Source organism: Macrobrachium nipponense, chromosome 43 (genome assembly GCF_015104395.2).
Source record: "Macrobrachium nipponense isolate FS-2020 chromosome 43, ASM1510439v2, whole genome shotgun sequence".
In the NCBI taxonomy this organism is placed as follows: domain Eukaryota; kingdom Metazoa; phylum Arthropoda; class Malacostraca; order Decapoda; family Palaemonidae; genus Macrobrachium; species Macrobrachium nipponense.
In genome coordinates, this window is record NC_061104.1 from 5,263,634 (window position 1) to 5,289,294 (window position 25,661).

The 25,661-nt window shown below is 34.4% G+C and overlaps 1 pseudogene; it reads left to right on the forward strand.

The window, feature by feature from the left end:
• LOC135214007 (irregular chiasm C-roughest protein-like) overlaps positions 1-25,661 on the forward strand; it is a 270,534-nt pseudogene that overhangs the window by 235,544 nt on the left and 9,329 nt on the right.

The following is a 25,661-nucleotide window of genomic DNA, read 5'->3' on the forward strand; positions in this document are numbered from 1 at the left end:
TCCTGCGATCTTTTTTGCATCCCACGAGCTTTTTTGCATCCCGAGATCTTTTTTGCATTCTGCGATCCTTTTTACATCCTGCGATCTCCCACGATCTCTTTTGCATCCCGAGATCTTTTCTTGCATCCCAAGATTTTATTTTCTTCCCGCTATTTTTTTTGCATCCCAAGATCTTTTTTGCATTCTGCGGTCTTTTTTTTTTTTTTGCATACCACGATCTTTTTCGCATCCTGCGATCTTTTTTTGCATCCCGAGATCTTTTCATGCATCCCGCGATCTTTTTTGCATTCCACAGTCTTTTTTTGCATTTTGCGATCTTTTTTGCATCTCACGATCTTTTTACATTTTGCTATCTTTTTTGCATCCCAAGATCTTTTTTGCATTCCGCAATATTTTTTGCATTTTGCGATCTTTTTTGCATTTCACGATCTTAACTTGCATCACGAGATCTTTTTTGCATTCTGTGATCTTTTTTTAATTTCGCTATCATTTTTGCAGCGTGCGATCTTTTCTTGCATCCCGAGATCTTTTTTTAATTTAGCAATCTCTTTTGCATTCTGCGATCTTTTCTTGCATCCTTAGATCTTTTTTTGCATTCCGCGATCTTAACTTGCAAATCCCAGATCTTTTTTGCATTCCGCAATCTTTTTTGCATTCCACGATCGTTTCTTGCAACCCGAGATCTTTTTTGCATTCCATGATCTTTTCTTGCATCCCGATATCTATTTTAGCATTTCGCGATCTTAACTTGCATCCCGAAATCTTTTTTGCATTCCGCGATCCTTCTTTCCGCATCCCGAGATCCCTCCTCATCTTCTGACGCACGCCACAATAAAGAGATATTTTCCTAAAGACACACACACACACACACGTACACGGACGTACGTACGTGCACACAGATCAGAGGCATCCCGCCTCCCGTTTTTATCGTCCATTTTTATTGCAGGCGGCTAAACTCTGCCATTGTCGCGTCCGGCCCGCCTGATATATCACTTTATCTCCCCTCCTCCTCTCTTCTCTCTCTCTCTCTCTCTCTCTCTCTCTCTCTCTCCCGAATTATTGCACACCCACACAGTATATTCGCTCTTATCTTCTTCTTCTTCTTTTTCTTCTTTTGCTTCTATTGTTCAGTTTCTATTCAGCCTTCGGTTGAGAGGGACAACATAACAGCTATGACAGATTCCTCTCTTCTCATCTCTCTCTCTCTCTCGTCTCTCTTCTCTCTTTCTCTCTCTCTCTCCCTCCTTCTCTCTCCTCTGCTCTCTCTCTTCTCCTTCTTCCTTCTTCTTCTTCTTCTTCTTCTTCTTTATAGATCACGTGCATATATATATATATATATATATATATATATATATATATATATCTATATATAGATTATATATATATTATATATTATATATATATAAATAATTATAGAGAGAGAGAGAGAGAGAGAGAGAGAGAGAGAGAGAGAGAGAGAGAGATGTGTGTACATGGAAAACGTATTTCAACACAACACGTCTCCATAGAATAAAACTCAAATGGAGAAATACTCATAAATTATTTAAAATTCCATAAACTTTCATACAGTCCCATACACTCTCCTCCTTCGGGTAACAAGTATATTTATGAACTTATTACTTAAATCGTTACCTGAACATTACTTTAATCACTTTTTACTGAAATCATCAACCTTTGCACTTGTTACTTAAGTCACTTTTTACTTAAATCAACAACCTTTGCGCTTGTTTACTTAAAATTCCAGTTCTTTTACTGGCAATCATTTGTTACTTAAACATCACTTTTTTACTTAAATCACTTTTGTTACTTAAGTCACTTTTTTACTGAAATCACTTGTTACTTTTAAACCACTTTTTCTAACTAAAATCAACTTTTTGCTTTAACTTAAATCACTTTTTACTGAAATCACTTGTTACTTAAATCACTTTTTACTGAAATCACTTGTTACTTAAATCACTTTTTGCTGAATTCACTTGTTACTTAAATACTTTTTTACTGAAATCACTTGTTACTTAAACCACTTTTTACTGAAATCACTTGTTACTTAAACCACTTTTTACTGAAATCACTTGTTAGTTAAACCACTTGTTAGTAAACCACTTTTACTGAAATCACTTGTTAGTTTAAACCACTTGTTAGTTAAACCACGGGTTTTTACGAAATCCACTTGTCTTACGGAAATTAAACTTTTTTTACTTGTTAATTTTTTAAATACTTACTGAAATAAATTTTTGTTTACTTAAATACTTTTTTTTATTGAAATCACTTGTTATTTAAATCACTTTTTACTGAATTCACTTGTTACTTAAATCACTTTTTACTGAAATCTCTTGTTACTTAAACCACTTTTTACTGAAATCACTTGTTACTTAAATCACTTTTCACTGAAATCACTTGTTACTTAAATAACCTTTTACTGAAATCACTTGTTACTTAAATCACTTTTTACTGAAATCGCTTTTTTACTGAAATCACTTGTTACTTAAATCACTTTTTACTGAAATCACTTGTTACTTAAACCACTGTACTGAAATCACTTGTTACTTAAATCACTTTTTACTGAAATCATTTGTTACTTAAATCACTTTTTACTAAAATCGCTTGTTACTGAAATCACTTGTTACCTAAATAACGTTTTACTGAAATCACTTGTTGCTTAAATCACTTTTTACTTAAATAACTTGTTACTTAAACCACTTTTTTCTTGTTACTATAATCACTTTTTACTGAAATCAACAACCTTTGCACTTGATACTTAAATCACTTTTAACTGAAATCATGAACCTTCCCAGCCATGACGTCATCAACATCAGCTATATGTGACCTCATTTTGACCTCTGTTCCCCTCTCTCTCTCATGACCAACAGAGTAATCAACAAGGTGGGTCACCTGCAGTGGACCAAAGACGGTTTCGGTCTTGGAACCGAAAGAGACCTCTTCGGATTCTCCCGCTACGCTATGATCGGCTCAGATGACGAAGGTCAGTCCTGCCTATTTTGGAAATGTTTTAATTTTTTTTTTATTTTTCCAGTCTAAAATATTCTGTATTTTTTATAGATTTTTATTTGCATTTTCTTTTTATAATTGTATATTTTTTGTGTTGCATACGTTTTTTTTATTTTTAAAATTTGTAGTCTTAAATGTTCTGTATTATTAATAGATTTTTATTTGCATTTTCTTTTCATAATTGTATATTTTTTTGTGTAGGATACGTTCTTTTTTTTTATTTTAACAGTGTAAAATGTTTTATTTTTATTTTTTGTAGATTTTTATTTGCATTTTCTTTTTATGTTTGTATATTTTTTGTGTTGGATAAGTTTTTTGATTTCCTTTGTTTTTTTTCTGTTTTTATTTGTATTTTCTTTTTATGTTTGTATATTTTTGTGTTTTTATATTTTTTGTGTTGGATAAGTTTTTTTTTATTTCCTTTGATTTCTTTCTGTTGTATTTTTGTATTTTATTTCTATTTTTATATTTTATGTATTTTTATTAGTTTTGTGTTTTAATTTTGTGTGTTTTTACTTTTCATGTTTTATATTATAATTTCTTTTTTGTATTTTGCGTATTTTATGTATGACTGTTCTTCTTATTTTTACATTGCGTATCTCTTATATTTTTGTTTATTTTTACTTTTATTTCTATTTTAAACTATGTCTTGTTTGTATTTTTGTTATTTATTTCTGATTTTTATATTTTATGTCATTTTATGTATTTTTAGTAGTTTTTGCGTTTTAATTTTGTGTGTTTTTACTTGTCATGTTTTATATAAGTATAATTTCGTTTTTGCTAATTTTGCGTATTTTATTGTGATGTATGACTGTTCTTATTTTTATATTGCGTATCTCATATATTTGTTTATTTTTACTTTTATTTCTATTTTAAACTATGTATTTCATTTTCATTTTTATATCTTGTTTATTTTCATTTTATTTTTACTGTATTTGTAACTTTATTTTTAGTGTATTTGTAGCCAATACAATTAACCAAAAATGAAATATTATAATTTGCACATTAACTACCTCTCAAGGTAATTAAACAAATGAAAAACATGCTTCATGTCGTGTTAAATTCAGGTAATCATAATAAATAAATGTTAATTTACATTCATTAAAACTAAATAAAAAACAAAAAAATCAAAATTTAAAAATTATAATTTCATTTTAAAATCATCAAATGATTCAACGAGCGACTTTTGAAAAGATGAAATGGGTATTTAGTAACCGATTATTATCTGTGTGGCGTCGCGTGACCTGGTCCCCGCCCTCTACCGTGGCCATAACGGGCCTAAATTATACAAGACGAAGAAGGCATAACTATTCATTATCATCACAACTTACGGCGGATGACGTCAGGGATAGTGACGTATCTGCCTATCACAATCAAATAGATGGTGCAGAAGATTCCGATTTTATTTTCGGAGATCAATGTAGTATAGGCCTATTTGTCGGGGTTAATGTAGGCCTACTGGTATCGTCTGCGAATCTAAATAGAGCAGATTTCGCATTTATTTTCGGAGATAAATGCAGTAGGCCTATTTGTGGGGGGCTAATGTAGGCCTATTGTTATCTTTGCGAATCTTCTCCTAAATGGATTAGGCCTACATCGTCTTTGTGCCTGCTGATTTCAATTGAATAATCCTAGAAGTATTTGTTCGTAGGCCTCTTATTATCGTTGCGAATCTTAATGGTTGAGGCCTACTTCGTCTTTAGTTATTTTTTCTTCTATTTTGAAGGGCCTTACCAAATTCCATATATTTTCTTTCAATTTTTTCAAATTTTCTCAGCTGAATATTTTATCTAAGTCAACTCCTTGAATCTGTAAATTCGTTCAAGTTTTTTTTTTCGAACGACCTTCAGGAACAATAGCTTGAAATTGTAGATTTCTTATCATTTATATGATTTTATGTCATTTTCTCTATGGTACTTGATTTTCCATTGCTTTATGTTACATAAGTAAACTTTTTCATTTTATAAATTCATTTAAGTATTTCTCGAACAACCTTTGAACGCAAAGTAGCTTGAAAATGTAGATTTCTATATATTTTTATCACATGGATATAATATATATATGATGGTTTTTTTTTTTTTTTGCAAATATCCTTATTACTTTACTTTCCTCAATTCTTTCATTTTCATCGTCATTGTTTCGAAATCCTATCTATACAATTTTTAGCATTATCACCTATAATAATATTGAATAAATGTATCTTTTCATTTTATTGATATTTTTTTCGACAAATATCTGGCTTACTTCGCTTTCCATTGTTGCGTCAATATCATCATTCCTTAAAAATAATATCGATATAATATCTATCATTTTTATAATTACCACCTAAAATATTAAATCTCTCATTTTCCTGGCATCCTACATCCTACCACATCAAGTCCTAAATGAAATATATCATTTCCCTCTTTCGTGACATCCTACCAAATCAAATCCTAGATAAAATATATTATTTCCCTCTTTCCTGGCATCCTACCAAATCAAATCCTAAAGCTCCAGTTCGCATCATCACCATTGCTATGATTCGACCTCTCATTTTGATAAATCCTACCTAAAATATATATAGGATATTATATATATATAATATATCATAGTATATAAATATAATAAGTTCCCGCTTTTCCTGACATCCTACCACCATCCCACCAAATGAAATCCTGAGACTACATTTCGCTCCCAACTAGGAGTGACTTTCCCGTCCTTTATAAGCCCTCCCCAAAACCTGACAGGCCCTTGTATGTTTCGGACAAGTTTTGGACAATGTCCGTCTGACATGCGAACCTGCAATTCGACCCTCCTGTCTTCCCCCTCCCCCCTACCCCACCCCCCAACGGGAACATTTCGCCCGGAGAAGGACTTCGTCTCTTAGCAAAATTTAGTTTCGCGAGCGTGTGACAGGCAGCCCATTCAAAATCCTGCTTGTGGTCTTTCGCTTATTATTTGGAGAAATAAGGTTCCGGAAGCGAAATACGGCCTTTCAAAAGCTAAAGAATCACCTCTCTGTTATTCTGTTACGACTCGAAATAAGTTGGCGCAGGCGAGACATAATGTTACAAAAAAAAAAAAAAAAAAAAAAAAAAAAAAAAAAAAAAAAAAGACAAAAAAAAAAAAAAAAAAAAAAAAAAAAAAACTAACGAATCACGCTTATTATTATTCAGAAAATAAGCTTTCGAAAGCGAAAATACGTTTGAAAAACCCAACGAAATACGCGTTTGTTATTCAGTTACGACTCGAAATAAGCTGGTAGATGCGAAATATATTGTAAAAAAAAAACCTAAAGAATCACGCTTATTATTCGGAAAATAATCTTTCGGAAGCGATATACGCCTTAAAAATCTAACGAAATACGCGTCTGTTATTCTATTAAGACTTGGAATAAGCTGGGCGTAAGCTAAATACGCCTTTAAAACGAAACGAATTACTGTCATTCTCCGACCGGAGAGAGAGAGAGAGAGAGAGAGAGAGAGAGAGAGAGAGAGAGAGAGTGTCTGCAACAGCCGTTCTCATTTTGCAGAAATTATAACCGTCGTAGATATATATATTCATAATGAATTCATGCTCCTGCTTACTGACTTGCATGAGATGATCTTCACAAAGAGTCTGTTTCCTCGTCGGCGCCGGAGAATTTTAAAACATTCGGAATTGTCCAATAATAATAATGATTAACGCTGTCCAGCGGCTCTTTCTTTCATCTTTTTCGGGTGATTATCGGCGCGGGATGATTTTCGGAGCGAGAGATGAGCGGCGGTCATTTGAATATATGACCGAGCAGATGTTTCCTCGTCGTTGAGTCTGAAGGTCATTAGAAGCTGGTGAAAGTAAGAGAAGAAAAAAAAGGATTAATTCTCAGGTCAATATTCATTTTTTCAGGTCCAATTTTTTTTTATTTTTATTATTTTATTCGTTTATGTATTTATTTATTTTCTTGCTTCAGGTTTTTGTAGAGGAATTAGGTCAATTGGAATTTTATTTGCAAATTCTACGGAGGGCCGTTGAAGAATATATATTACAATTTTTAAAGTTAAAAAGGTTCATTCTCAAGTAATTTTTTTTGGGGGGTGGGTGTTATTTCTTTCGGCTTCAGGTTGTTGTAAAGGAATTACGTCAATTGGAATTTTATTTGCAAATTCTACGGAGGGATGATGAAGAATATACATCACAATTTAAAATTTTTGCCCTAATATGAAAAGTTCGCGACGTAAATCTACTTCTGTTTATTGTAGAGGAATTAAATAAATTTGAATTTTAAATGTGAATTCTATAAAGGACTAATTGAGATAAGGTATTGCTACATTTTAAATATTACTCTTGAATATGAGAAGTCTTCAAAATTACTGTACCTCAAGATATTGTTGAAGACATAGATAGAAGTCAAATCTCTTTTGAAAATTTGACAGAGGGCTGATGGAAAATGAATTACTACAACTTAAAGTTTTCTTCGTAATATGAAAAATTTAGAGGAATTAGATACGTACCTATTTTCGATTGAAAACTCTAAGTTTCAAGATAACTACTATTTCAATATTTTAGTGTTATCGCTTGCGCCCTCCTCCAAAATTTGGCATCACCTCAACCTTTTACCAAGATTGCTTAATCCACTCACCAAGATCTGGAATCACCTAAACCTTTCACCAAAATCTGAACGTCATTCCAACTCACCAAAATCTTCAATCACCTAACCCTTTTGCCAGTAATCTGAACTGGATTCCAAATCTGGAATCACCTAAACCTTTTTGCCAAAAATCTGAACCTCATTCCAAAATCTGGAATCACCTAAACCGTTTGCCAGAAATCTGAACCTCATTCCAAAATCTGGAACCACCTAAACATTCAACCAAAAATCTAAATGTCATTCCAAAACCTGGAACCACGTAACTTCCTGGAATGTAAACGTCACACCAACTCACCAATCCCCTCCCTCCCTTCCTCCCCAGGAGACTACAGCCTGCGGATCCACCCAGTTCTTCTGGAGGACGACGCCCTTTACCAGTGCCAGGTCTCGGCCGGGGACCAGGTCCCTGGCATCAGGTCCGGGGCGGCCCGGCTGACGGTCTACGTCCCACCAGAGCCGCCGGAAGTGAAGCCCTCCGTCCTGCGAACGACGGCTGGAATGACCGTCTCGCTGGAGTGCGAAAGTCGAGGAGGGCGCCCCGCTCCTGAGGTAGGCAGTGTTATTATTATTATTATTATTATTATTATTATTATTATTATTATTATTATTATTATTATTATATAATGGGGTAGGGGTATTATTATTATTATTATTATTATTATTATTATTATTATTATATTATTATTATTATTATTATTATTATTATTATGGGGTAGGGAGTGTTATTATTATATTAATATTACTATTTCTTATTATTATTATTATTATTTATTATTATTATTATTATTTTTATTATTAATTATTTTTATTTATTAATTATTATTATTATTATTACCTGTTATTAAATAGGTCAAATTATTCCCGTAGATTTGCACAGATCTACAATGCAGGGACTGAAAATGAGACACTAACTCAAGGAGTTTTATAAAAATTTATCAAGTACCCAAAAGCCAGAAGGAGATGCATTTAATTTTGTGTTCTGTAAAGGTCTGTTCATTGACCTTGAAAATAAATATTTTATTTCAATTAATCCCAGGACTTGTGAGTTATCGAAACTGAGAGGCGTTCATGTTGTAATGAAAATGAGTTATTTTTAAAACAGTTATGCCGTATAGTATTATAAGTTGAACCAGGCAAATAAGTTGGCTCACAGTTTTGACCAAACAATTAAAACAGTTATGTAACTGTCAAATGATATGGCTCACGATATGGACCAAATAATGCCCATGAGGAGAAATGCGTCCCCCCACAAAATATTAATTAATTAATAAAAAAAATAAAATAAAATAAACATGAAAAGAGTCATATGTATTTGCCCACTTTCGTAAAAGAATTCGACATCTGACCAAAATAAAAGTTAATCTAAAAGTTAGCCTAACCTTAGCCCACATAGGCTACGCAACATACCGAATTATGCCATATGTGTTATTATCATCGTCTTCTTTTTCTTCTTCTTCCTCTTCTTCTTCTTTTTCTTCTTCTTCTTCCAATTCTTCCTCTTCTTCTTCTTTTTCATCATCTTCTTCTTCTTCAAATTCTTCTTCTTCTTCTTCTTCTAATTCTTCTTCTTCTTCAAATTCTTCTTCTTCTTCTTCTCTTCTTCTAATTCTTCTTCTTCTTCTTCTTCTTCTTCTTCTTCTTCTTTTTCTTCTTCTTCTTCTTCTTCTAATTTCTTCTTCTTCTTATTCCAATTCTTCTTCTTCTTATTCTCTTCTTCTTCTTCTTCTTCTTCCAATTCTTCTTCTTCTCCTCTCACGAGGGAATTCGGTGATCGAGCCTTGCCTGCATCCACAAAGCACACGTCATCTTTAAAAAGGTATAGTCCCGTGGGAGAACGAGAGTTGTAAGCTAAAAAATAAAAATAAAAAATTTAAAAAATGGGAGAAGAGAGAAAGTATGAAAAATGGGAGAAATAAGGAAGAAGACGACTTTTTTTTTTTTTTTTTTTCTTTTTTTGTTTTTTTTTTTTTTTTTTTTTTGGGGGGGGGGGGGGGGGGGGGGGGGGGGTGGGGGGGGGGGGTGCCCGGGTCGGGGGGAAACGAATGACAACAAAAGAAAGAAGGTCGAATATGAACTGAATCCCTGGAGAGGTCATTCGATGCTGTGTGTATTTTAAAGTTTCATGTGTGCGCGCGGGCGCGCATGCGTATTTGCTCATTCAATATGTATATTCATGCTTTCGTTTACCTCTATTGTGTGCTTGAAGGAGAAGGATGTAGGATCATACTTGAGGAAATTATGGAGAAAAGGAGATCCTTTTGCAATGCATCCTTTCGGTTTGGGGTAAGAAATGATTAGAAAAATATTATTACCAAACTACCACCAGTCATTCATTCAGCTGATATAAGGATCTGCTACGGCCTTCCCAAATGGTCTGTCTATCTTTCTTCTATCTTCCCCATCCCTCCACTCTTCCCTGGGGAAGTGGGGGGGGGGGGGGGAAGAGGGGGTTAGGAGGATGGAAAAAGAGGTTGGTATTATCAAACTCAACATCGTGTTCCTACAGCTGATACAAGGAACAATAATCTCCCCAAATGGTCTGTCTATCTTTCTTCTATCTTCCCCATCCCCCCACTCTTCCCCTGGGGAAGTGGGGGGAAGAGGGGGTAGGAGGAAGGAGAAAAGAGGTCAGTACTACCACAACCAACATCCTGTTCCTTCAGCTGATATGAACAACAACAATCTCTCCAAATGGTCCATCTATCTTTCTTTCTTCTATATCTCCCCCTACCCCCCTTCCCTTAGGGGAAGGAGGAAGGGGGGGGGAGGTGTGGGGTTGAGACTTAAGTATCCGAAATCAATAATCGTTGCATTACTGATAATTATCCTCGGGAAAAACCAAAGAGCATGAGAGTTTTTCCTGGGGGCAAATTAGCTCTTTCTTGTTTTTACCTCTTCGCGTGATTACTTTCATCCCCGCCGAATAAAAAGTTCGAGTCCAGAAAGTTAAACAAAACAGAAACAAAAAATCCCCTTTATTAAGTTTTTATCCCAATCCAACCTTCGCAAGAACTCAAACAAAATTGTTTGGTTTTATTTATTCATTTCATCCCCGACGAATAAAAGTTCGAGTCTAGGAAGTTTAAAAAAAAAATAGAAAATAAGAAAAAATTACAAAATAAGACAATAAAAAATCCCCATTAAGTTTTTGTTCTCAATCCAAACTTCGCAAGAACTAAAAAAAAATATTTGATTTTATTTATTTATCTATTTATCTCTTTATTTATTTATTTATATTTGGATCTAAACTTCGCAATAAATTGAAAAAAGATTTTTTTCATTTTTTTTAATCCAAACTTCGCAAGAACTAAAGCAAAATAGTTTGGTTTTATTTATTTAGTTATTTATCTTATTTTTATTTATTTATTTATTTATTTATATTTGGATGTAAACTTCGCAAGATATGTTTTGAAAATCTTTTTTAATTCTTTTTTTATCCAAACTTCGCAATCTCAATTAAAACTTCGCAAGAACTAAAAAAAAATTATTTGTTTTCAATTATTTATCTAATTATTTATTTATTTATTTGTTTTGTTTTTCTATTTTTTTTTTAGATCTGAACTTGGCAAGAAATAAAAAAGAAAAATTTATTGCTTTTTAGATCCAAACTTCGCAATCTCAATTAAAACTTCGCAAGAACTAAAAAGAATTATTTGGTTTCAATTGTTTATCTAATTATTTATTTATTTATTTGTTACTTTTTGTATTTTCTTAGATCGAAACTTCGCAAGAAACTGATTTTTTTTTTTTTTTTTTTACATCCGGACTTCGTAAGAACTAGAAGTTATCACGAGTGATTTACTTAATTTAATTTATTTATTTGTTTATTTATTTATTGGCAAGTTTTAAACAGTGTTTCTATATTCTTTAGATGACAACCCTCATCTACAATTCATATCCGTTTCCTGACACTGAGGAGATTGTCTTGAGCGTTGGGAAGGAAACAAATTCTGGGAAATGTTTGTGGTATCTCTAATGAATGGCTGGATTTTTGTTTACTCGGGCTGTAAGCCTACAAACTACTACTTTGTTGTTGTTGGGGGTTGGGGGGGGGGCGACGCGTAGGAAAGGTAGGGCCTAAAAAGGTCTGAAAAAGGTGTTTCGCGTTGAGTTAAAGATACAGGAATTTCAGGATAGGATATTTATGATTTATTTATTAGAAGGACAATGTAAAAAAATAAATAATGTGCATGTTGAACGGTACAGAAAAATTATTTCTAATGAAAAGAAATGTAGCGTATTTATTTTAATTTTCGTTCTTGAAACAACGCTCTATGTGAGCATAGATTTTATCACGTTTTAATTTAACAGAAACATACACTTGTGTATCTACACATACAAACACACAGAACTGTGCTGAGTATGTCAGTTTGCTGATATTTGGTCACTTAACCCTTAAAGATTGGTACACAGAAACCTACACACACGTATATGTACACATACACACACATAACTGTATTTTTTGTCAGTTTGCTGGTTTTTTGGTTACTTAAAACCTAAAGATTTAGACAAACAAACACTTGAATACCCAAACACACACACACTCCCACACACAAACAACTGTTTGTTTAATAGGATGATACCAAAGCAACAAAAGCCAACAGGATTTATCTTGAGGAAGCCATGTCATGTGGTGTATAGATTTACATGTTTGTTGTTCAAAATTTCTCTGAATATTCCATGATTCTTTTTCCAAAAACTCTCTAACCTTCGCTATACCGTCACTGATCGAAACGTGTGTGGGGGACAAGTCATTCATAGATGAGTTGCTGTTATTTGTATGGAAGTCTGTTATGGGGGGCGGAATTACGCGTTATTGTCAAGCATGTCAACCTTCCCCCTATTGCAAGCGTACAATCAAAAGTTTACGGAACGGTTAAAAAAAAAAAAAAAAAAAAAAAAGGAAAAAAAAAAAGGAAATTAAAATGAAAGCCATATATTTTTTTTTTCACGTTTTGTGCGTTTCTGTATTTTTATACATTTTTTTTATTAGTATTATGGGATGTTCTTTTATTTTCTTTTAAATTGTGAAAAAATAATAAAAATTAATACGAAAGCCACATTTTTTATTTTTTAACGTTTTGTGCGTTTATGTTTTTATACAATTTTTTTATCAGTATTATGGGATGTTTTTTTTTTTCTCTAAAATTGTGAAAAAATAATATAAAATTACTATGAAAGCCACATTTTTATTTTTTTAACATTTTGTGCATTTTTTTTATATTTTTTATCAATTTTTTTTAATATTGATGATTTTTATTTTCTCTAAAATTGTGATAATATCAAATTTTTTTTTAACGGCATATTTTTACTTTTTTATCAGTCTTTTAAATATGAAAAAATAATATAAATTAATACGAAAGCCATATTTTTTTTAACGTTTTGTGCGTTTATGAATTTTTATACAACTTTTTTATCAGTATTATGGGATGTTTTTTTATTTTCTTTTAAATTATGAAAAAATAATATAAAATTACTATGAAAGCCATATTTTTTAACGTTTAGTGCGTTTATGTATTTTTATACAATTTTTTATCAGTAGTATGGGATGTTTTTTATTTTCTTTTTAATTGTGAAAAAATTAATTTTATTATTATTATTTTTGTCAAATTTTCAATTTTAATTTAATAATTTTATACATGTTATGTACATTTTTTATGGAATGTTTTCTTGCACATGTTATATTCGATATAAAACGTGCTTCACAGTGAGATTAAGCTACACTGTTAGGATTACGTATGCGTAGTAGAGGTCAGTTATACTATGAAGCAATTACAGCACAGAGAGAGAGAGAGAGAGAGAGAGAGAGAGAGAGAGAGAGAGAGAGAGAGAGAGAGAGAGAGAGAGGAAAGTATTAGTACTTTTGAATGTCAGAATGCCAGAGCTATATAGGAGAGATAATTACTATTCAAGTAATAATAGTGGACATAGGAGAGAGAGAGAGAGAGAGAGAGAGAGAGGAAGAGAGAAGAGGAGGAAGTAGAGAGAGAGAGAGAGAGAGAGAGAGAGAGATAATAAAAAAAAATAAAAAATAAATCACTGTGCCATTTCTCATGCAACTTTTATCTGAGAGAGAGAGAGAGAGAGAGAGAGAGAGAGAGAGAGAGAGAGAGAGAGAGAGAGAGAGAGAGCATGAGGAAGACATCAACCCTAACAAAGAACCCACAATGCCCCTTTCCAGTCATTCAATATATATTACTGTAATATTACTCTTTCTCTTTCCAATCAGATCCAGTGGGTAGACGACAGCCGGAGAGAGAGCATTCGTACGGGCACGACCCTCACGACTGACCCGATGCCCGACGGGAAACGGGTCACGGTCAGGTCAAGGTTGTCCTTCACTCCCAGGAGAGCTCACCACAACTCCTCAATCACCTGTCTCACGTCCAACCAAGCGCTGACTTCGCCTCTCACCCGGTATTTATGAGAAGTTCTGGTCTTTGGACAATATTTATAAAGAGTTCTGATCCTCCAAGAGTAGAACGTAGATCTTTGGACAATATTTATAAAAAGTTCTGATCTTCCAAAAATAGAACGTAGATCTTTGGACAATATTTATAAAAAGTTCAGATCTTCCAAAAGTAGAACGTAGATCTTTGGACTATATTTATAAAAAGTTCTGATCTTCCAAAAATAGAACGTAGATCTTTGGAGATTATTTATAAAAAGTTCTGATCTTCCAAAAATAGAACGTAGATCTTTGGACAATATTTATAAAAAGTTCTGATCTTCCAAAAATAGAACGTAGATCTTTGGACAATATTTATAAAAAGTTCAGATCTTCCAAAAGTAGAACGTAGATCTTTGGACTATATTTATAAAAAGTTCTGATCTTCCAAAAATAGAACGTAGATCTTTGGAGAATATTTATAAAAAGTTCTGATCTTCCAAGAGTAGAACGTAGATCTTTGGAGATTATTTATAAAAAGTTCTGATCTTCCAAAAATAGAACGTAGATCTTTGGAGAATATTTATAAAAAGTTCTGATCTTCCAAGAGTAGGACGTAGATCTTTGGAGAATATTTATAAAAAGTTCCGATCTTCCAAAAGTAGAACGTAGATCTTTGGAGAATATTTATAAAAAGTTCTGATCTTCCAAGAGTAGGACGTAGATCTTTGGAGAATATTTATAAAAAGTTCTGATCTTCCAAGAGTAGGACGTAGATCTTTGGAGAATATTTATAAAAAGTTCTGATCTTTTGATGAGTAGAATGTTGATCTTTAGAGAATATTGGGGCTTTTACTGTTGTTTAAAAGTTCAGATCTTTGGGGAATATTGTAGTTTTCAGTGTTATTTAAAAGTTCAGATCTTCGAGGATTATTGAAAGTTTCTGTGTTGGTAAAGCTTGGACCTTTGTGGAATATTGTAGCTTTAAAAGTTCATGTATGTGAGACTGTAGCTTTCAGTGTTACTTAAAAGTTAAGATCCTTGGTGAATATTTAGAAGAAATCACCAATTGTAATCAAGCTGTATTTGCAAGCTGGAGTAAATGATGGTTAAAGAGTGGTCGAGCTAGGTGGCATGAACAGAAAAGTTGAGAGTAACTAGTTAAACAGTGGTCAAGGTACGTGGCCTGAACAGAAAAGTTGAGAGTAACTAGTTAAACAGTGGTCAAGGTACGTGGCCTAAACAGAAAAATTGAGAGTAACTCGTTTAACAGTGGTGAAGGTTGGTGGCCTGAACAGAAAAATTGAGAGTAACTAGTTTAACAGTGGTGAAGGTAGGTGCCCTGAACAGAAAAATTGAGAGTAACTCTAGTTGAACAGGGCCGAGCTAGGTGGCCTAAATGGACTAGTTGAGAATAACTAGTTAAAGAGTGGTCGAGCTAGGTGACGTGAACAGAAAAATTGAGAGTAACTCTAGTTAAAGAGTGGTTGAGCTAGGTGGCCTGAATAGACTAGTTGAGAGTAACTCTTTCCTCTGACTCTCCCCTCGCACAGGACAATCCTAATGAGCGTGCTTTTCCCACCCGAGGTGAGGCTAGAGGTGCGTCCCCCATTCCTGGTGGAAGGTGACGACGCCAACTTCATCTGCAGTGCCCAAGCCAACCCCAGCAATATATCATACAGGTGGGTACTGAGAGACACTTTAATAAATTACTGTATGCAAATTACACCGTTAATATTCGAAATAGGATATTATTTAAAGCCCGGGACGCAGTGTTACCATGTGCAAACGCCACCGGCGGATGGACAGATGGAAAAAAGCATAGTATACACGTTTGTTCAAAGCCAGAGATATGCATCATGTATGTTCAAAGCCTTAGACTTACTGCAAGTATGTTCATAGTCTTAGGGACATATTACATGCATGCGCAAAGTCCTATTCTTTAGCTCAGACACCTGTTGTCTAATGGACTTCAGCAATTCGTTTATCCCATAATTCAGTTGAAAGTGATGGTAGGTCAACAAGGGTAACTGAAGAAAGGACAGAACCTAACCCGAGGACATCTTTCCTCTTCCTCCAGATGGTTCCACCAAAATTTCGAGCTGGAGAACGAGACGTCGAGGACCCTGACACTTCACAAAATCTCGAGGGATCTGCATCAGGACGCCATAGGCTGCGAGGTGAGTGTGCTACCCACTGAGAAAGAAAGAAATGTCTCGTGAATGGAAACTGGAATTGGAAAAGTCCTAGAAATATTCTTTAATATTTTGGTAGAGCAAACCAGACTAACAAACAAACAAAAGCAACAGATGCAGCAGCTATGATGGTAATTATAATAATCATTATTATAATAATTTCAGCTTTGGGGGGAAAAACGTCATAATGAATTACCATGGCATGAATTATGATTTCATTTGCAGAACTGATGATTTTAATGGTGATTTGCATTCAAATCTATCCCAATTAAAATGTATAATATTACACCTGCTACTCAAAAACTAGATTCGCTTACCACTTTTTATTTTTACCCTGCCTTTCTCGTATTTGAATCGAAGCCATTATGTTAATGAGCCAGCCAGTATGACTGGGAAATGACTACTGTTTTGGACCATACTATCAGTATGAAGAGAGTATCTCCTGCACTTGTTAAGGAAATTGCCAAAGTCTGGTCTGAGAAGTTTGTGTTGCTGAAATAAGATAATATTAAAAAATAAGTTCTGTTGAAGTTGCGGATAGTACGTTTGATGCCATGATCACATAAAAGCTTATGTCCGGATAAAGACGAACATTGCACCGTTTGGCAGCGAGACACTCCAGAACTATGAAGGACCACCACAGTTAGGTTACACTGGAGCAAACGTGAAGGTCTACGTCCACCAAAATTACTTCATACTCGAGGGACAGAGAAGAATAACAATAACCTCTATCCCAAAAGCAATGACCTAACCTCCAAAGATACAATAAAACCAAAGAGGGGTAACCCAAACCATACCATAACACAGAGGTGTAACCACAAACCATACACAGGTAGACAAGACAAGACCCTTTTAATTACTTCCGGGTGAGGTGTAACCACAAACCATACACAGGTAGACAAAGACCCTTTTAATTACTTCCGGGTGAGGTGTAACCACAAACTGTATACAGGTAGATAAGACCTCTACTTTTTCCCCCAGGTGACCAACCAGGTGGGCACGTCCAAGAAGACCACGACTTTGCACGTGCAGTACGGCCCTTCGTTCCTGTCTCTTCCTCGGGACGTGGCTGCCGAGACGGGCAGAGAGGTCGTCCTCAAGTGCTGACGTCGACTCAAATCCTCAGTCTTCTATTGTATGGCTCAAGGAGGGGTCTCCCAAGGTAGGGAAGGAATTCTTAGTATTTTTTTTTTTTATACTGAATTACAATAAGAATTAAATTTGGTGGTTATGTTTCTTGTTTTGTAGATGTATTGATGAGGGGTGTTTGTTGAGTTTTGTATACACTCTCTCCTCTCGTCTCTCTCTCTCTCTCTCCTCTCTCTCTCTCTCTCTCTCTCTCTCTCTGTATATACTATAATATATATACAAATATATACATGTAATATAATATATATATTATATACATATGTATATATATAATTATTTAGAAAGAGAGCAGATTCTCTCTCTCTTTTTGTTTTATATATATATATATATATATATATATATATATATATATATATAATATATATATATATATAGAGAGAGAGAGAGAGAGAGAGAGAGAGAGAGAGAGAGAGGAGAGAGAGAGAGAGAGAGAGAGTATAATCTCTCTGTCTCTCTCTTTCTATATATATTATATATATAATATATATCATTATATATATTATTAATATTATATATATTTATTTTATATCTATATTATATGTGTTATATATATATATATATATATATATATATATATATATATATATATATACCGTATATATAGAAAGGAAGAAAGGAAAAAAAACAACAGATAATCTCTCTCTCCCTCTCTTCCTCTCTCTCTCTTTCTTTCTGTTTGTATAAAAAATATATATTAGTATATATTATAATATATAGTATATTCTATCTATATATTAGATAGATTATATTATAATATATATATATACATACATATATAGAAATAGAGAGAATCTCATCATACATCTATAGAGAAAAAAAAAATTCACCAAACTAAGCCAGCCAACAAGGGGGGGGGGAAAATAAAAAGGGGGGGATGATCAACCCTAAAAGAAACCCACAGCAATATCCCCATACCAAAGAAAACAGTAACACCACTGAACCAATTCATTCCAAATCTAACCGAATTCTCCACCTCGACCTCCCCCCCCTCCAGATCATAGGCTCCGGGAGCGAGCTTCGAGTCGACGTCAGACCCTCGACGGCGGGCGTCTACAAGTGCGTCGCGACCGTCAGGGGCTTCGCCGACCTGGAGGGCAGCCTAAGGGTGCTGGTGAAGGGTCCTCCCCAAATCGTGAGCTCGAGCGAGCAGCAGGGCCGGATGGGAGACACGGTCACCATCGAGTGCATGACCGTGTCCATCCCGACCCCCATCAGGATCACCTGGACGTACAAAGGGGGACGGCAGGTCGATCTGAGTAAGTGAGAAAGTTCGGTTGCGTTGCGCTGGACGTTTTTGTGAAATTATGTCATTTTCACATACTCAGACACCTGGTTTTTTGTTCTCTCTCTCTCTATCAGTTGTTTCTAGAGATGACGATTCATGAAATTATATCACTTTCACACACGCACACACACACCTAGGATTCTCTCTCTCTCTCTCTCTCTCTCTCTCTCTCTCTCTCTCTCTCTCTCTCTCTCTGTTGTATCTAGAATTGACATTTCGTGAAATTATATCACTTTCATAAACACACCTAGGGTTTTCTCTCTCTCTCTCTCTCTCTCTCTCTCTCTCTCTCTCTCTCTCTCTCTCTCAGTTGTTTCTAGAATTGACGTTTCGTGAAATTATATCACTCTCACATAAACAAACACAGTGGGTATTTTTTTTTTTATTTCAACATTTGACGTTTTGTTAAATTATGTGACCTAGGATAACAACACCCTTTTTCGTGGATATTCTGGAAAATAGGGTTCAGATAATTCAGTATTTATAGTTAATCCAAACACGTTGATTAAGACGTTTCCTCGTCAAACGTTTGCCTGTCAAACTTTTACCTGGATCCGCAAGTGACACCAGATAATAAAACTTTTTTTTGTCGCTACTCTACAAAGTAGGAGTCAGATAACTCACTATTTGTAGCCGAATCGTCCTAAAACGTTGATTGAAATATTTATCTCTCAAATGTTTACCTGGATCCACAGGTGACCCCAGGTACGAGGTGGTGGAGGACCAGCAGGCAGAGGGCCTCAGGAACACGCTGGTGATCCACGACGCCGAAAACCAGGATTTCGGGGCCTACAACTGCTCCGTCGTCAACGAATATGGGGTCGCCAGGAAGCAGATTCGTCTGCATAAAGAAAGTAAGGCGGATGTGAGAGAGGACTCTCTCTCTCTCTCTCTCTCTCTCTCTCTCTCTCTCTCTCTCTCTCTCTCTCTTGTTTCTTTTTGTGATTCCTCTCTCTTTCTATGTTTCTTTAGTTTATGATCTCTCTCTCTCTCTCTCTCTCTACTCTCTCTCTCTCGCTCTCTCTCTCTCTCTTTGTTTCTTTTTCTTTTTGGTGATTCCTTTCTCTCTCTCATGTTTCTTAGTTTATGATTCTCTTTCTCTCTCTCTCCTCTCTCTCTATTCTCTCTCGCTCTCTCTCTCTTGTTTCTTTTTGTGATTCCTCTCTCTCTCTATGTTTCTTAGTTTATGATCTCTCTCTCTCTCTCTCTCTCTCTCTCTCTCTCTCTCTCTCTCTCCCTTTGTTTCTTAGTTTATGATATCTCTCTCTCCTTTTGTTTCTTTTTTATGATCTCTTTCTCTCTCTCTTGGTTTCATGGTTTAAGATCTCTCTCTCTCTCTCTCTCTCTCTCTCTCTCTTTCTCTCTCTCTCTCTTGTTTCTAAGTGCATGATATCTCTCTCTTTCTCTTGTGCCATGGTTTAAGATCCCCTCCCTCTCTCGGTTTCATTGTTTAAGATCTCTCGCTCTCTTTCTCCCTCTCTCTTTCTTTCACCCTCTCACTCTCTTTCTCTCTCTCTTTTTGTTGTGTTTCCTAGTGCATGATCTCTTCTCTCTCTCTCTCTCTCTCTCTCTCTCTCTCTCTCTCTCTCGTTTATCAGTTTAAGTGATTTCCGGTCATTCTTTTCCACTCCGACCTTATATTGGGGCGTTGAACTGGCACTGAAATTGAGCAGATAAAGTTATTACATCAATAATTTATTTAGATTTTTATTGGACCGATAAATTCTCTATTGGCGTGAAATTTATCTAAATATGTAACCCATAAACCCTATAGTCGTTGCTATAGTGCTTCAAGCAATTATTGCTTTTATTCCTTTTATAGACAGTTCTAAAATAGTTCATTTTTCAATGAAAGTTCTGAAATAGTTATTTCTTCACAGACAGTTCTGCAAGAGTTATGTCTTTCATTCGTTCATATATAACTCCAAGACAGTTATTGTCTTTCGTCCCTTCGTAGAAAAGTTTACGATATTTCCTGCTTTTGTAGACAGTTTCATTATAGTTATTAATTCTGTCAGTTCATAAACAGTTTCTCTACAGTTATGTCTCTTTTTTCTTCAGAAAACGTTCTGCAACAGTTATGGCTTGAGTCTCCTTTCACAGACATCTCACAACAGTTTCCTAACAGTAACTGACCTCAACCTTCTGTTGACAGCTCTCTTTCACAGACAGTTCACAACTGTTACCGAATAATCTCTATTACAGACAGTTTCCTAACAGTTATAGACCTCAACCTCTTGTCGACAGTTTCCCCCCAACAGTCATGTCTCTCCATCCCACAGAGACAGTTCCTCGCTGGACGAGTTGGTTGCGTACTCGCCTACCGTTTTGGTAGCCTGAGTTCGCACTCAGCTGCAGTAGCCAGCGCGGAATCAGAGGAATGTATTTCTGGTGATTGGAAATGCATTCCTCGATATAATGTGGTTCGGATCCCACAGTAAGCTGTAACCAATGGGTTCCTAGCAACGTAAATAAAAATCGAATCCTTCGGGCCAGCCCTAGGAGAGCTTTAATCAGTTCAGTGGTCTGGTTAAACTGGGATATACTTAACTTAAACTTTTCCCACAGAGACGGTTCCCGTGTTGCTCCTGGTCGGGGGCGTGATAGCTATTGTCATCGTAGCAGTTGTGATAGCGTCTCTGATCTTGTGCAACAAGAGACACTCTAACTTAAAAGGTAAGGTTGTAGTTGTGATATCAAGGAGCCCATCATTTCCAGTTGTAAGATTGGTTGTGTTTATGTAGCAAGAGCCTGTTGGTCTGCAGGGTTCATTAGACACCTTGGCAACCTTCCAGTCAAGAATGGGAGGCTCTGTTGACTGGTAGATAGCCAGGGAATGATAATGAAGCCCTCAGATTTCTTTGCACTAGCCAAGGTACTATCAAGGTACCTTCCATCCCAGTTGTAAAAAATAAAATGGGTGTTTTTATGTACCAGGAGCCTGTTGCTCTGCAGGGTTGACTGGTAGGTAGCCAGGGTTTGATAATGAAGCCTCCAGAATTATTTGCCTGGGCCAAGGTGCCATCAGTCCCAGTTGTTATAAATAATGGGTGTCTTTATCAGTCCATTTTGTAAAGATAAAAAAAACATGATTGATTTTCCTATAAAGGTGGTCAGTGGGTCTGAAAGCATCATGAACATTCCTTTGGCAACCTACCAGTCAGGAGCAGGAGGCGATGTTGACTGGCAGGTAGCCAGGTCACGATAAACCTTTAGACTAATTTTCTGCGAATATAATTATAAACTGCAATATTCAGGCCCCATATTTATCCTAATTTTTAATTACTTTAACCGAATCTGAGTATTATGTCTGAAAACCATTTATCTTCATCCCCCACGAATGACCAGGATTTTAAATAAATCCTTCATTTATCATGGAGGTCCTAAAGCTCTCATTATCCTCTCACTTATAAATATCATCCTTTTTATAAATGAAATAAACTATGATTTAATAACCATTTGTTAAATAGTCATCAAACATCACCAATGATGTGATAATCATTGTTAACATGTGTTAATTTGATCTTTGACCCAGCTGTGCGTGTAGTATCATTCTCTCTCTCTCTCTCTCTCTCTCTCTCTCTCTCTCTCTCTCTCTCTCTCAGATAAAAGTGTAGGTACCATGGCTTCTATTGCGTATGAGATTTTACCACAAGACACCATTAAAAAGGAATTATATTTTTCGGTGAACATCCTAGATATTTACTACTTTCAAATAATGGGGACAAGACAGTCTTTGTAAGGGCAAGACACTCGTTCATTAATTCTGACAAAAAGAATGTTTCTTTTCAGTTTTCATTCCGTTTCGGTGGCCATTAGTGTCAAGGTAACTAAATTTTATATATGCAGAGTTTCGTGGACAATATGAGTCCTATTTTTAAGAGTCGTTGTTTTCTGTTGGATTTGATGATGTTTAGAAATCACGTGATCTCGAGGTCGAAACCACTACAATTCTGTGGCACTTAATGAATCTACCCTAACTTTCTCCGTCACTAAAGTTATCGGACAGTTATCGTTCTTTTAGGATAAAATGTCCGCCAAATGTAGATTGTGTTATGGATGACTCACGACCGAAATTCCACGTTTATCTTGGTTGCATCCGAAGTTAAAACTAAAAAGAAGGGCATAATGGTTATTTTCCGTATACCTATTTGTTTAAATATAATCCTAAAAGAATGTTAGTTTGTTTTGTACTTTTTTTTGGCGCGGAGGTTAGCCTAAAAGAATCATAATGTTTACATTTGTGGACCATCAAACGCTCATGGCTACCAACCTCCAAATCCAGAAAACATGAGGAGTTGCGGTAAATACCTATTTTGATGCATCGTTTACAAGGCGTTTGAAGTCTTTTAATTAGAATCAATAATTTTCTTTAGCTGGACATAACTGCAGTTACGTGAATAGACCCTGAGAATATGCTACAATTTCGAATTCCGTTGGTAATTCTGATTCATGCCTCAAGCGGTATCAATTTAGGCTTGTATGACTTCGTAAACATGGCAGTTTTGCCATGAATATTCTTCTCTAGACAGTAATATTGATTAAATAGATCTTCAGTATTTTACAACAATCATATTGGTGTATACAGAACATTTTTTTGTCTGTCAAACGAAAAACACAATGGCGTTCTCTTTGACTCGCCGAGAATTCATAGATCCGGTTCATCACCGACAGATGTCCTGCAGCTGTCCATTTATATTTGTAGAATAATAATTTATAAAATAATAATGAAAAATTTACCAGTAGAGTTAGGGACAGTCCGAACTCCACGTGTGGCCGCTAGAGGCAAAGAGTGATTTTTAATAACAGAATGAAGGATCGCGTTCGTTATAATATGTATACAGTTTAAGGGAAGGTTAGTATATATGAGCCAGGCAAAAAAGCTTTTATTACATATAAAAGCTGCAGTTTTTGACACTTATTAGATTACAGAGTTCGCAGTTACAGCCCTAAAGTAGAACTGAAATTACTTGACGTATGTTTAATGAAATGACAAAAATCAATACTTTACACGTGATGAAGTCATAGTCTCATTTATTATATTAATAAGTAGAGACTGATGAGGATTCTGGCCATACTTACCGTTTAAGTATCTTCATTCATTTTAAGGATAATCTGATGGGAGACGCCAGGAAACTTTAAATTAGTCAGTCATAAATTTTAGAAACTCCATGAGATGTAGTGCAAATTTGCTACAAATATATATATATCTATATAATATATATATATATATATATATATATATATATAATTACTGTATATATTATATATATATTATAAATATATATATATCGATGATGTTGATAGATGTACATATACGTATACATGCATACATACCACCTGTATTACATACATTTTGTATTTATCTGCATTGTCGTTTTAACCAGACATAGTTTTAGAGCTTAGAAATGAAACTTAGATCTGACTTAAGACAACATTGGAAGGACTTAAAAAACAAAAAACTTACAAGGCTTTTTTTTTTTATATCTAAATTTTATATAATAATTCAAGTAAATATCAGAATTTTTCTGATATTTAGACTCGTCGAAAAAGTTTTGGTTAGATGTATTCATAATTATTCACCAAAATTGTCACGTTATATTTTATGGCGGGAGAAGGGAAGAGGGGCCGGTAATTATGATGGCCATGAAGTATTAAGGTAAGCCTTCTGCAAAACCTCAGATCAAGAGGAAATAGAATAAGTCTGATTTCCCAAAAGACGAATGCGCAGCGTCTGCGTCAGTTTCGATTATGATAAAAAAATTTTATCTGAATTTAAACTAAGCAGACAATTGTGTCTGCAACCCAGCTATTCAGCTAACTGAAGAAAAGGTGAACAAAATACATAAAATCGCAGCTCAAATCATTCTGACAAGTAAAAAAAAATGAAAAATAAAAATATTAAAGAAATGAAATAAAACCTTAACCTGTGTTGATGTCCAGACTTTAGGAAAAACAAGCAATATACTATTTCCAGCAGACATATCATATATATATATAATATATATATATATATTATATATATATATATATATATTATATAAATCTAACACTAATGAAATCCATTTATATTTTCTTCCACCACTCTTTATTTTCTGATCATTATTTGCTTACACATTCTTATTATTATTATTATTGTTATTATTATTACTTTTGTTTTTCTGCACACAAGAACGAACTCGGAGACTGAGAGGAAGTGTCTATGGTGAGTTTCAGTTTCAACACAAATTTCATCCCCCCCCCCCACTTTTTTTTCCAATGAAATATATTTTTTGAAATTAGGAATTACGCTCTTATTTTATATGAATAATCTTCTTTTGGTCACAATACAATGTTGTCATAATGTAGGTACTTATATCTGCAGTAACCAATTAATTTATTATTATTATTATTATTATTATTATTATTATTATTATCTGAATATTTTTGTCACATTACAGTGTCATCATAAGAGTTACTTATATGTACAGTAATTACATCATTATTATTGTTGTTGTTGCTGTTTTTATTATTATTATTATTATTATTATTATTATTATTATTATTAGTTATTATTATTATTATTATTATTATTATTATTATCTATATTTTTTTGTCTCATCAGTGTCATCATTAGAGTTACTTATGTCTACAGTAATTACATAATTATTATCATTATTATTATTATTATTTACTTGCACTCATAAAATAGCATCACATCACAGTTGCCACCCACACTGTCATTATATACTGTGATTATATTTATTCTTTAATAGATTGACAAATATTGTTATAACATCTCACTCCCTTTAAAATATTCTTCCAAACTTGTCATTTTAAACTAGCCTTCTGAAGAATGCAAAAAATAAAAAAATTAAAAAACAGGGAATTAAAATAAAAACCAACACACATATCTAACAAAGGTAATTTGATTTTAAAAGTTATAAATAAATATTTACAGATTACTTGGGGCGTCGGACAGTGAGGTTCAGCAAAGGTCTGTCAAATGGATTTGAGTTTGGCTGAGTTTGTCGTAGCTTTGGTGTCGGA